Consider the following 12,216-nt stretch of genomic DNA (forward strand, 5'->3'; position numbering starts at 1 on the left):
AACATTATGCGGGGTTCTGACATAGAGCTTTCTCTTCAAATATCCCTGTCTTCCTGTTAATTTCTAGATATAATCTTAATTAAATAAACACTTGACTGGTTTAATTAGAAATTAACAAGATATGCAAAAAAACTAGCACATGACCGACATGCTAATATGAAAACAATGTCATGTACCTAATGCATAACTTCAATAATGCGAATCGTGACTTTATTCTCTTTTAATTATCTGTACCTGCAATGTATAACGATAATTTATATTTTATCTTCTAGTATGACAACAAAAATTACTGCCGCTGGTGATCTACTTATATCCTTGAAGCCGGAAGTCATTTATTATTCTGCTTTTGTTGCGAATTGTTAACAGAGAAAATTATAGTTCTGTTTTTCTTATATTTGAACTAGAACATGTATTTTGTGAAAATGTTCATCCAAGTTTTAGAATCTTATGTTGTCGGCTTGTACCCAAAAGTTTATATTGCATAGATACTTTGAGTATTTTTTATTTGGACAGTTCATTAGGAAAATACGTCCTCTGAAATTTCTATCGTTTTTATCAACTTCCTTGTTGAAATGATGGATTGTTGGAATGGTTGACGCACATTAAAAAGATGGAATACCGATCGTGGTGTTCACCATACTTTCTTACTTGACTTTCAGACTTCACACCTTCAGTTAGTCAACCATGTATGCTTTGAAATTCAATTAAAGTTGCTTCTAATTCAGCTGAAACATTTTTAAATCCAAGAAATATGCCATCGTGTCTACGTAGACCCAAACCTTCATAAAATCAATGGTTTTTCATAATATAAACATTTTTATAATGTCTCTGTATACAAACATCTTCAAACTTAAGTGCTTTAGATGTTAGCTAGTTAGTTTTAGGCATAAACCTCTTTAAAAAAATTTTCTTGTGTAGTTTTTTCCTTTACTAACAACAGTATTTTGTGTAATTGTATTAGGTTATGAATATCTGCAGATTATCTTGGTATTACAGTTTGCATTACAAACCAATTCGAGAAGACCCGTTTTTGCTTGCAAGTTCCTTTTCGTTTTCTTCTAGCCAAAATTTCCGCTTTTCCCCTCTAGAAAAGTTGAGCAAACACAACCCCACGCAACCACAGCAACCCCAGCCTTGCAGAGGAACAATTCCTTTATCAGGGCCCACTCTAACAAACCCTCCTCCTTATCCTACCAAATTTAACCAATGAATCTCTCTTTCTATGGGTTTGAGATGCTTCGCAAGGAGCGACTAGATGTTGTTCATCCAAAAAAAGACTCAAAACTAAATGGTAGCTTCTACAATAGAATTAGATTACGGAAACAGAAAACTTGCGTGGATATTTGAATCATTTTTGTAGGAGTGAATAAATGTTGTACTTAAGATAAAAAAAAACTATTTTTTAACGTTGTGTACACTTTCTTTCCTTGTTGGTTTCGTAATAATAATGCCGGAAGGTCGATATGTGAATAAACTTTTACGTAACCAAGAAAATGTATTAAACAACGAACACATAAGCTTTAATTATTGTTTCGTTTCACAGTTCAAAGAATACGTGGGTTAGACTCAGATCTAGACGCTTTTAAATATTATGTCAATCAATTAATTTCTGCGAAGAAATTATTAGTTTTATCAATTATTACAAAAAAAATTTGAAATCATTGTCAAGACTACTGAACAAATAACTTTAACTCAGTTACTAAATTGGAATTTCTGTAACCGTTGCTGATGATCATACTGAACACACCGTTAACTCTACCACTACACCAACACTTAAAATTACACTATCTGACGCGCGTTTCGATAGCGAAGTTATCATCATCAGAGGCTAGTTCTATTCAACAGAAGTTTGGGCAACATGTATGATTGTTTCCATTTTGTTTTACATTGTTTATAGTGGACAAACAAAGAATCTGTTCTAAATTTGGAATGGCCAATAGAATTTCAAATGCATTAAATGTTTTTTCTCTCTTACGCCCTCTAAATTTCTAATTAACTTGCTAATAAACGTTTTAGTTTGCGTCCTATAATCTGCTTTTACTAACTCATCAAGTGTATTAAAAGGGCGTTCTAAGATATGTTTAGATATTGGGGCTGAGATATGTTCCACGCAGTTGATGTTTGATGACTCGGCAGGTCATCCTCTTCTGCCAATACCTTGAAGCTCTAATATGTTTAAAGGAGACTGGATGAATCATGGATGAGAATTGGTTCCATCACTTCACACCCGAAACAAAAGAACAATCAAAATAATGGACTTGAAAGGGAGAACCGGTTCCAAAAAAGACAAATACCCTTTCATCAGCAGACAAAGTCATAGCGGCGGTTTTTTGGGAAGCGCCTGAGATAATTTCCATTGACAATCTTGAAAAATTAAGCAAAAACTGCCGCATTTGGCTAAGTAGAAAGTTTTGTTTAAATAAGACAGTGCTTCAGGTCACACATCTTTTATTGCAATGGCCAAAATTTTGAAAAAATACCAGAATGGTGTCGGTGCTTTGTTTTCGATAAACAAGTTACCATTTTTGAAGACCGAAGGTAAAATAAATATTTGTTTTATTTATATATTAAATCTGAGTTTGTTCCAAGCTCATGAGCGTCGAGCCCATAGGTTTCGTGCAGGGCCGGATTAAGATTTATAAGGCCCGGGGCTAAAATAATGACGGGGCCCCCTTAAGGAATTCGGAAACCCGGAAAAATTCACAAAATAGTATCAATACTTTAGATTTGTGGCATCAACACATTAAAACCTGGACCTGGGGCCCGGGGCTATAGCCCCCCCCCCCAAGCCCCTAGCTTAATCCGGCTCTGGTTGCGTGCACAAAGTAAATAATAAATCGGGAAGCAACTTATAATGTCGTTTTCCAAATTATGACTCATTATTCATGTTTATTTTAACAAAATATTTGTGTATATCTAATTAATTTTTTCTAATCTATTGATAACTACAGTTGACAATGCTTCGGGTCACACATCTGTTATTGCAATGGCCAAAATTGATGAATCAAAGTTTAAATTGCTACCTCATGCTCCCTAATCGCCAGATTCAACCCCCTCGGATCATTAACTGTTTCCAGACTTGAAAAATGGCTCTTTGGTTGAAGATTTCTCAGCAATGCAGAGGTGATGTTGGCTATTTTGATGAACTTGGCGATTCTTGTTATAAAAAGAATCACGAACTTATTGAACATACGCTGCAGAAAGTTTATGAAGCTAAAAGGAGATTACGTTGAAAAATAAATATAATTTTGTCCAAATTTTTTGTGTTTTCTGTTGGGCAAGGACTGTCTTCGAAGAATTATTGTTGAATCAACATCATTTCTATCTGTTGCTTCCATGATACCTTCCATGGGGAAATGGTCAGTAAATTCAACCAGATAACAGTACATAACTTAACCTAACTGTATATATAAAAATCTAATTTGTTATAATGACCCATCTCTTATATCATCTCGATAATTTCGACACTTTCTAGTTTATGTTAAAAATATTACTGTAACTCGTTTCACTTTCTATGTACTTAACTATATTTCAAACATCGAATCTCATTTTTTTGCGAATCATTCATAACAGCCTTCACTTTCTGTTAATAAGCTACCGGACAACTGCCGAATCTCGTAACCACAGCAATTATCTTTTAACATCCAAAATTAGTTGTGGGTTTTGATTTTTTTTGGGCGGAACTTTTGATTTAACTGTATTATAATTTTTGATAAGTCGAGGCGAAACACTTTCTCATTAAAAATTATTAACTGATTATAAACATTTCCCTTCGGCAATGATTGTTTATTATTTTGTAATGCACGATTGATGAATCGTGGTTATTTTAGAACCACGGTGCTCTTCTCAAGGACAACGATGGAAATAACTACATTCTACTTATTTCCGTGACGTGGATCGTGTTTTATATGAAACAATAATATGAAAAAAACGATAAACAGCAAAAGGGCGAATGTTGTGTTAGCATAAGAAGAATTTTTACTTTACAATTTATCTTAGAAGTTATATACTGAAGATTACATTACACTTATTATATTATTACGCCTTTTATCGCAGTTCTCTTTCCAATTCCACAGTGTCCTCTAAGAATTTGGGAATGAAATGAATGATAGATGACAAAATGCTTAGAAGAGTATACGAAACAAGAAGCAAAACAGAAACAAAAAGAAAGACCAAGGAATATGGAGTAAGAAAGTCAATATAGAGGCAGAAAGAAGGTACATTCAATGGGATAAGATGGAAAGTAATGAATATAAACGAATGGAGGATAGTTTGGAGTGATATTACATCGTAGTTAGTTTCCACGCACTCCTTACATCCATTAATTATACTGTGATGTTTAACTCTAGTAGTAATACTGGTCACATTGTTTTTATCCTCAAAAATAGTTTTTTCCTATTTAATTATTCATATTGAAAATCTATTATATCCTTAATTGAGACAGAGACAGTAGAAAATGCACAGTACTTGTCTCAGTGTCATATTTACCAAAGGGCCATGGCGATGGTCAGTCCAGGACAAGCTAATATCGGTTCCAGAAGGTATAAAACGTGATCCCACAGAAGGCTTTGGTTAAAAATGAAGCTCTTGGCTCAATTAAATTGTCTAAAAACGGTCATATTGTCGGAATTTTGAGGATCTGCGTTAAAACAATTTAATATAGGTGTTGACGCAGATGTAGAATTCCAGGCTCTAAAAGTGGATTTTTCGATGCTTTTGAAGAAGTTGAGGAAAGAAAATGCTCAGAAGAATAAAGAAGCATCCATAAGAAAATAGTTAAGAGGAAGAAACTAGACAAGAACTGATCGTTTTGGAGTCGATACCTTCTTCCCAATATGCGACCAATTGTTGAGCGAGTTCAGAAGACGCAAATATTCTTATTATGCAGTAACCGCCAATTTTGTATTTGTAGGCAAATTGGATACAATATCTGAACCGGAAATGAGAGCTAACCATAAGACCCCAATTGCTCTATAACTGGAACAATTCTCATGAAAGAAAAATGAGTTTAAGGCAACTTAACCTATTTATTAAAGAAAGAGATTCAAAGGAGGCATTTCCATATACAGAAATACCATTACGCATTTGTGGATCACTAAAAATGTGAATATTTGTTTTGTTTCATTAATAAATGATTTTTTTTCCTTGATTTATGGGGCAGCAAACCTAATCGGTCCAGGGCGTCAAATTTTAAAATACCCCACTGACTTGTCTCTATAGAAGAGGATACAATCGACATTAACTTGAAAACAAAGAAATTATAGCGAGATAATATGAAAAAAATGTGTAATAAACAGAGCAAGAACAATAACTAAATCACTAATTGGAATAGTAAAATAGGAAAGCAAGAAAAACTGAGAATCTACAATGCAATGATTGGTATATAAAACGGAAACGTGGAGTATAAAGAAACGACTTAAGAAAAAAATAGAAGCCAAGAAAATAGACGTTTTAAGAAGAACAAATAGTACGTCTAGGTTAGACCGGTTCAGAACGAGACAGTTCTATTTTCCACCGTAGTGGTTAGGTTAGATTAGGTTAGGTATTTAAGGTAGAGTATTTAACATATTTGTTCCGATCTTATTCTACCGATATCACCAGAAAAACTAGTTTGAAGACGATAAATCGAAAAATGTAGATTGTCTACAAACATCATTTTTTGCAACAGTAACCTTTTTACAATAAGAATCGTCAAGCTCTTCAAAATAGCCAATAACTGCCAACATCACCTCTTAATTGTTGAAAAATCTTCGACCACCGAGTTCCATTCAAGTCTGGGATCAAAAAATATTCCAAGGGGGTTTAATCTGACGAATATTGTGTATGAGGTAGCGATTCAAACTTTAATTCAATAATTTTGGCCATTGCAATAATGTATGTGTGATCTGGTGCTTTGTCTTTACGAAACAATTTTCTTCTTAGCCGAGTTCGGCCGTTTTTGCTTAATTTTTCGCTTAAACGTTACTTAAAAGTCGTTCGTCCAGTACCGTTTTGTGGATTTTATTTAACCGTCACCTCATTTGGTCAATGCTGGTCTCCGCAGGTCGTACGGCCTCTTTTAAGCTCTGCTACCCAATTGATAACGAAGCAGGAGTCTCACCCAGAGTAGAATCTAGTTCAGCTTTTATATCGGTTGGGCTAAGGCCTTTCAAATAAAAGTATTGTATCACATTACTATGACCAATGTTTCCCATGTGTACAAATTCACTAAAAACTTGAAACATATATATTCAAGCAACTACCACCATCTCTAGATCAGTCTAGGTACTTCTGGGATCATCCTCGTACCTGCCTAAACACAACTTTCAAAGGCATTTGTTTCTATGTTGCCACATCCATTTACAATTGTGGCAATTAACTGCATCATTTAACATAAACGTGACTCCATTGGAAATGGGGTTTGCATCTACCTCTTGCAGTATGTTTTAACTTTATAAAGAAGAAATTCATCCTATAAAAAACAACTTCTTGTGTTTTTTGTAAATCATAGAAATTTTTTAAGTTAAATTAGTGAGTTGAAACATTCAATTTCTTTTCCTCGTTATTATTATTTCATAAATATTACTTGCGGTTTTATGAAAAATGCGGTTCGAATGCAGTTGGTCAGTTAAATCTAAATGAGGTCATGAATATATTAAAAGTACGGTACACATTCCGACACGTGAAGTGGAGTGTAATTGGGTATGTGTAACATGAAATTATTAAAGAAATTATTATTTTCTTTATTTTTCTCTTTTATCGCGGTATATTAGAATTTTATAAATTGAAGCGTACAATTTTTAATATACATTAACATGTAATTTTGAAACTTTCGCAGATGAAACTAGATTCATTCAAGTTGTAAGATAATTATATATCCAGAAGAGCATTTTACTTATAACAAGCACTTTTATAATAATCCTAGCGCGGTATGATAAAGCCAGACGTAAAAATAATTCATACCGGAAACTACATGATGTGGCTGTTGCTAAATGTCGGGAATCTATGTAATAGGTCACAGAACCCACGCCTAATTGAATAACAGATAGGTAAAAGTCCAAAAAATCATAAATTAAACACTACCACGGCTGAAACAACCTTTATTTTCTTTATAATAATAGCGCGAGGTTTGGCCTTCTGTAAGTCAGGAATAGTGTCAAAATAACTCTCTTTTAGCGGAAGATCCAGTCGAATTATGTTAAATTAGAAAACGGGCGACAATTTGTATCGGGCGCGAACAAATTTTGTGTGCGAAGTGCGACCACGAATGAAATCGAAAAACCATCGAAACACGGTGCTTCATCACCGAAAGTCCACGTCGAAAGTCACAGAAACCGTTCACCATTAAAAATGTCAAACTTTTATGACATTGTCAGATTTGATATATTCACAGCAGTGTTGCCATAAGTCAAAATTCAAGTAGCAACCCTCTTATCTGTAATAAAACAATATCTAATAATTTTTAGGGTAAGCTTGATTCATCTACCTCACAAATTCCAAGTCACTAACTTTTTTGTTTGTTTTTAAATATAATAACTTCAGTATTTTCATTTATTAATAGATATATACTTAATTTTTTCCAAATTTTTCATCAGATTAAAAAAAATATGCTGTTTGAAAGACAATTTGATAGATGTGAGTATAAATTTACGAAAACTTCTTATGTTTAACATATTGACATTAATGGATTAAGCTTTTCTATTATTAACATAAATAGTATGACCTCCTTTTCCATTAATAACATCTCTCATACGATTAGGCATAGATTTAATCAAGTTAGCACTTGTTTCTTAACCTCTGGGATCGAGTTTGGGATAGATCTAGCACTAATTCTCCTTGTTAACTCATCCTATATATATTCTATCGAATTTAGATCGAGTTTGTACGCTGGCCATTCCATAACCAGAAAACCAACTTCTGCAATTTAATCTTGCACGAATCTGGCGGTGTCCGCCCTTGCATTGTCACGCATAAAAGTAAATTCGTCTCCAATGTAGTCGACGATGAATTGCTAAAATCTCCTCGATATTCAGAGTCAATGACGAGAACCGGATATTTTTGAAGTTCAATATCCATCATATCCATTCGAACAAGTCGAAAAACCACCGGGTCCACAACGAATTGCTAGCACTCTGAAGAACATTGAACGTGTAAGGAAAGCCTTTGTCAGAAGCACACGCCGCTCTATTCAGAGGCATTCAGGAGCACTTAAAATGAGCACAAGTACGATATGATTCTGCATACAGATCTAAATTTCCATTCTTACAAGATAGCCGTCGTGCAGCAGTTAAAAGAGCAAGATTCCCAGCAGCGATGACAATTTTGTCGAAAAATGCTTACCATTTTTGAAGAAAATGAAAATTTGGTATCGTTATGAGTGACGAAACGTTTATACAACATTGAACCGCGTACTTTGGAGGATCTAAAGATCGCAATTCGTCTACACGTCACCCAGATTGATGCTGCAAAGAATGGAGGCCAATTTCCGTCAAAGGCTTCAACAACGTATTGCCCAAAATGGACATAACTTGCCGGACATAATTTTTCGTAAGTGAGTGAGGAACAAATACTATGATTTAACAAGTGTTTCTGTACCAATAAAACTTTTATAAAGTAAATATTAAATTTTTTATGATTATTTTAAAAACATCCGGTTCTCATGTATGACCCGTTATATCAGCCGTTAAACAAAGGGTCGATTCGTATAAAAATTGTACTTCAGATTATACAGGAACCACTTCCATAAGCACTCCGCTCTTCAAAGCAGCAATCTGCAACTCGCTCTCTTGGTTCGATCGCTACCGTGGTAGCATATTCTGGACCTATCAGAGAACAGAACAGATCCTCATTCTTCTTGATGATCATGTACAAAACATAAATGACCTGGAGTTAATTTTGGAACAATCGCAGGTTTTTTAGCGTTAAGGTTATTTTCCTATCGTGTTTTAGTTAGTAATATCGCTAAGTAGTAGTAACTCCTCGCACCTCAAAGAGTTGTCGTTGCCCTTGAACGGCATTAAGGTGACGATTGCTTAAACACAATAAAGCGGTCATTACGAGCAGTTGTAAATCGCCTTCTACCTGTTCCAGGTCACCTACGAAAGATTCTAGTCTTCTTATAACGTTGACAGACTCTTCAAACCTCTGCGGAGGTCATATCCAATTGTCTAGCAACAGCTCGCTGACCAAGTCCATTTTCGATTGAACCATTGAGACTTTTTGAAAAAAAAAAAAAAAAATATAGTTATAGTCAAAAGTTTACAGTGGATCGATTCAAAAGAGCCAATCTTGGACGGTCGAGTTGTATCTATAAAAAAAGTAGTTATATCAATAACTATTTCAGTAGTCGGTGCATGAAATTATTTGTCACATTTCAATGCACCGTGAATAATAATAAAGTAAAAGTTAATTACGTCGTTGTTAATAAAAAATTCCAGCACGTTATGCATTTCCCTACATGGAAATTGTCCTAATTAATTTGTTATTCATTTATACTTTCCATAGCAATTGAAATATGCGATTATACAATTTGCCTGTATAAAACGTAATCACCACAGATTAAATAATTGCATTTATTAATCCGCATAAGTTTCAATCTAATTGGAATCATTTTTTTATTATGAAAGTAGTTCGTTATTTATGTTTTTGTAGTAACAAATCCACCAAATAACAATTGAAAGTTTGCCCACCAGCTTCTGAATGAAGAATATAAAAAGCAGCAACGAAGAAGTTTAGAAGACAAACATCTAGACGTCAGAATAGACCAAGAACTTACTTTTAACGCACACGTTAAGGGCACTATGGAAAAAGTGAGACTCTGTGGATTAATTGGTGGAAAAAATAGATCAGGAGTATCATAATATCGATTATAACGTACGCCTCGATCGTATGGGAACAAGACAAGAACATGCCCAACAAAATATCGCTATGAATGTCTCCTGGGCCACAAGCTTCGAAGAAATATATGCGGACGCTTAACAACTATTTCCGAGCTATCTTGGAGACCGAGGATTCGTAGTGAAGTTCATTGTTATACATCAAGGACAAGTTCAGAGAAGGCTAAGGCCTACTCGTTGACAAAACAACAAAGAAGTCAAGGGTGTATAGTGTATAGGCACTGGACACTACTCTTCACAAAGAGAGAAGACCCACAGAACTAGGGGATGAGGAAGGACATTACGCGCGAACAACGTGACGGTAATTACGATGACGACCTGTCGGAATAACATACATGGGGTGGTGGATTGTCCTGTTTCGCATTCATTAGCTTAGGGGTTGATGGTTGACGGCACAAACGTGTCTGTGGCTGGTTTTTCTCGCAAACAAGACCACTGCCCATTTACGTTTAGAGAGAGTAAACGGTGAAGGACGACAGACAAAATATTATTGTAACTTTGATTGTTAAAGTTGCACGTTGGGAGCCATTATAGCGGGTTCTTTAGGGGGAAAAGTAATATTCGTATCGCACTTTTCGCAAATTCAACTATATATTAACTTTAATAAAGTAAAAATTATAATATTTGGTTTTTTTTCGCCTCCCTGTCATCTGTCACCGTTCATACTTCCCGGTCATAGATGATCAGTGGTCTGGTTTGTGAGGAAGACCAGCTAACAGTAGCTGGTAGCGAGCATTACAGCTTATAAAATGTAAATAGCACGTTATACTTTCGGTGAATCCCCGTTAATATTAATATAAATAATTAGATCTACGTTGAATCTAAACATATAATTACATATTATGTAAAAATCATGTTACACATAAGGTACGAACGTCACAAACTGGTTTATGATTGGAATGTAATTGAAATCTCATTATAAATTATGCGACACTTGGTTAGAATACTGAATAAATAGGAATAGAAGGAACGGCGTTTATTAACAATTTATTTTATTTAAAAATCGAATAGGCAGATTACATAAAGCAAGTATTCTAATTATCTGTTCATGATATAATATTAATTCACATATAGCATCAACCTACTCTCAGGGTCACAATAAAACAAGTTAAATATTTTTTTAGATACACAAAATACTTTCTAACGTGGTCTAATATGGTAAAACAAGATATTTAAAATATCTATATAACGTTTTGAAACGATCCGCCCGCGCACACTACAAGATTTTCAATTTCAGCAAGGTCGATAGAAGTCATTGCTTCACAACCAAATATGTACATCAGTGCTTCTGATTAATAAGAAATAGTTTAAAAAGAACTGAACTTATTCATTGAGAATTTCGTATTAAAAATTTGCTTATCAAAAACGATCTAGTTTAGGGCGGTTTTCTCTATTTCTTTTAAGATGTAAAATACACTGCTTTGTCTAATAAGATACTTAAGTTTCGACAATTTTTACATAATTTAAAACTTAATATCATTATTTTATAATCGTCATGTTCTCATTGAGTATAAATAATTCAAAAGATTTTACTCATAGATTCATAAAATTGCAAGAACTTGATTATGGTAAACAATACACGTTGAATTTAGAATTCGTTGTACTTTAAAATTTCAAAAATAAAATCGAATCTAGTTTAATATTATTATCGGAGTTGTTTATACTGAAAATTGTTTGGCGGAGAGAAATTTCAATGTTCCTTTATCCATTCAACTCGACATACAGAAACCGTTTTGTAGAGGAAATACAATGTACAAGGTCGTCAAATAAAAACAAACCGAATGCATTGTTTGTTTAAATTCTTCGCATTTCGACTTTGAGCTACTCATAGTAGTGGTATATCTGACCAGGTAATATGATATAGAGCATCAGTCTGAGACGAGGAAAACCAGTGCGAAAATATGCTTCATAAGGTTCATAAGTGTGTTCACCAGTCAGGTAGCAACGAATTTGCAAAGTGAGCTATCTATCTGGGGGCTATACGGCTAGCTTCGGTTACAAAAACGAGCTTCATATCCATATCTGACCCGGCAAGAAAAAATAGTATGAGAGAAGAGAAGATAGTCCGAGACGAAGAAGACTAGTGCGACCATCTGTGTCATAGGGTTGACATCGATCGAGTATGTAATTACGCCTGGCAATTGGAAAGATTGCCGAATCATATAATCGCGGATAAACTAACAGAAAACTAACGGTGAATGGAAATGTGAAATTTTGCGTCTTAATACAATAAAAAATCGGTGTATAGTAAGTTAAATACGTCGGAATAGAGCCATAATGGTCTTACTTATACGAACTTAATTCAGAAGCACGTGTGTCGATTCATTTTCAGTACCACAAT

At 34.4% G+C, this 12,216-nt stretch overlaps 1 protein-coding gene across 3 annotated transcripts in view; it reads right to left on the reverse strand.

Moving 5' to 3' along the window:
* LOC130900163 (uncharacterized) overlaps window positions 1-12,216 on the reverse strand; it is a 67,541-nt gene that overhangs the window by 4,482 nt on the left and 50,843 nt on the right. The gene's annotated exons all lie outside the window — the stretch shown is intronic.

This window comes from Diorhabda carinulata, chromosome 12 (genome assembly GCF_026250575.1).
Source record: "Diorhabda carinulata isolate Delta chromosome 12, icDioCari1.1, whole genome shotgun sequence".
NCBI lineage: Eukaryota > Metazoa > Arthropoda > Insecta > Coleoptera > Chrysomelidae > Diorhabda > Diorhabda carinulata.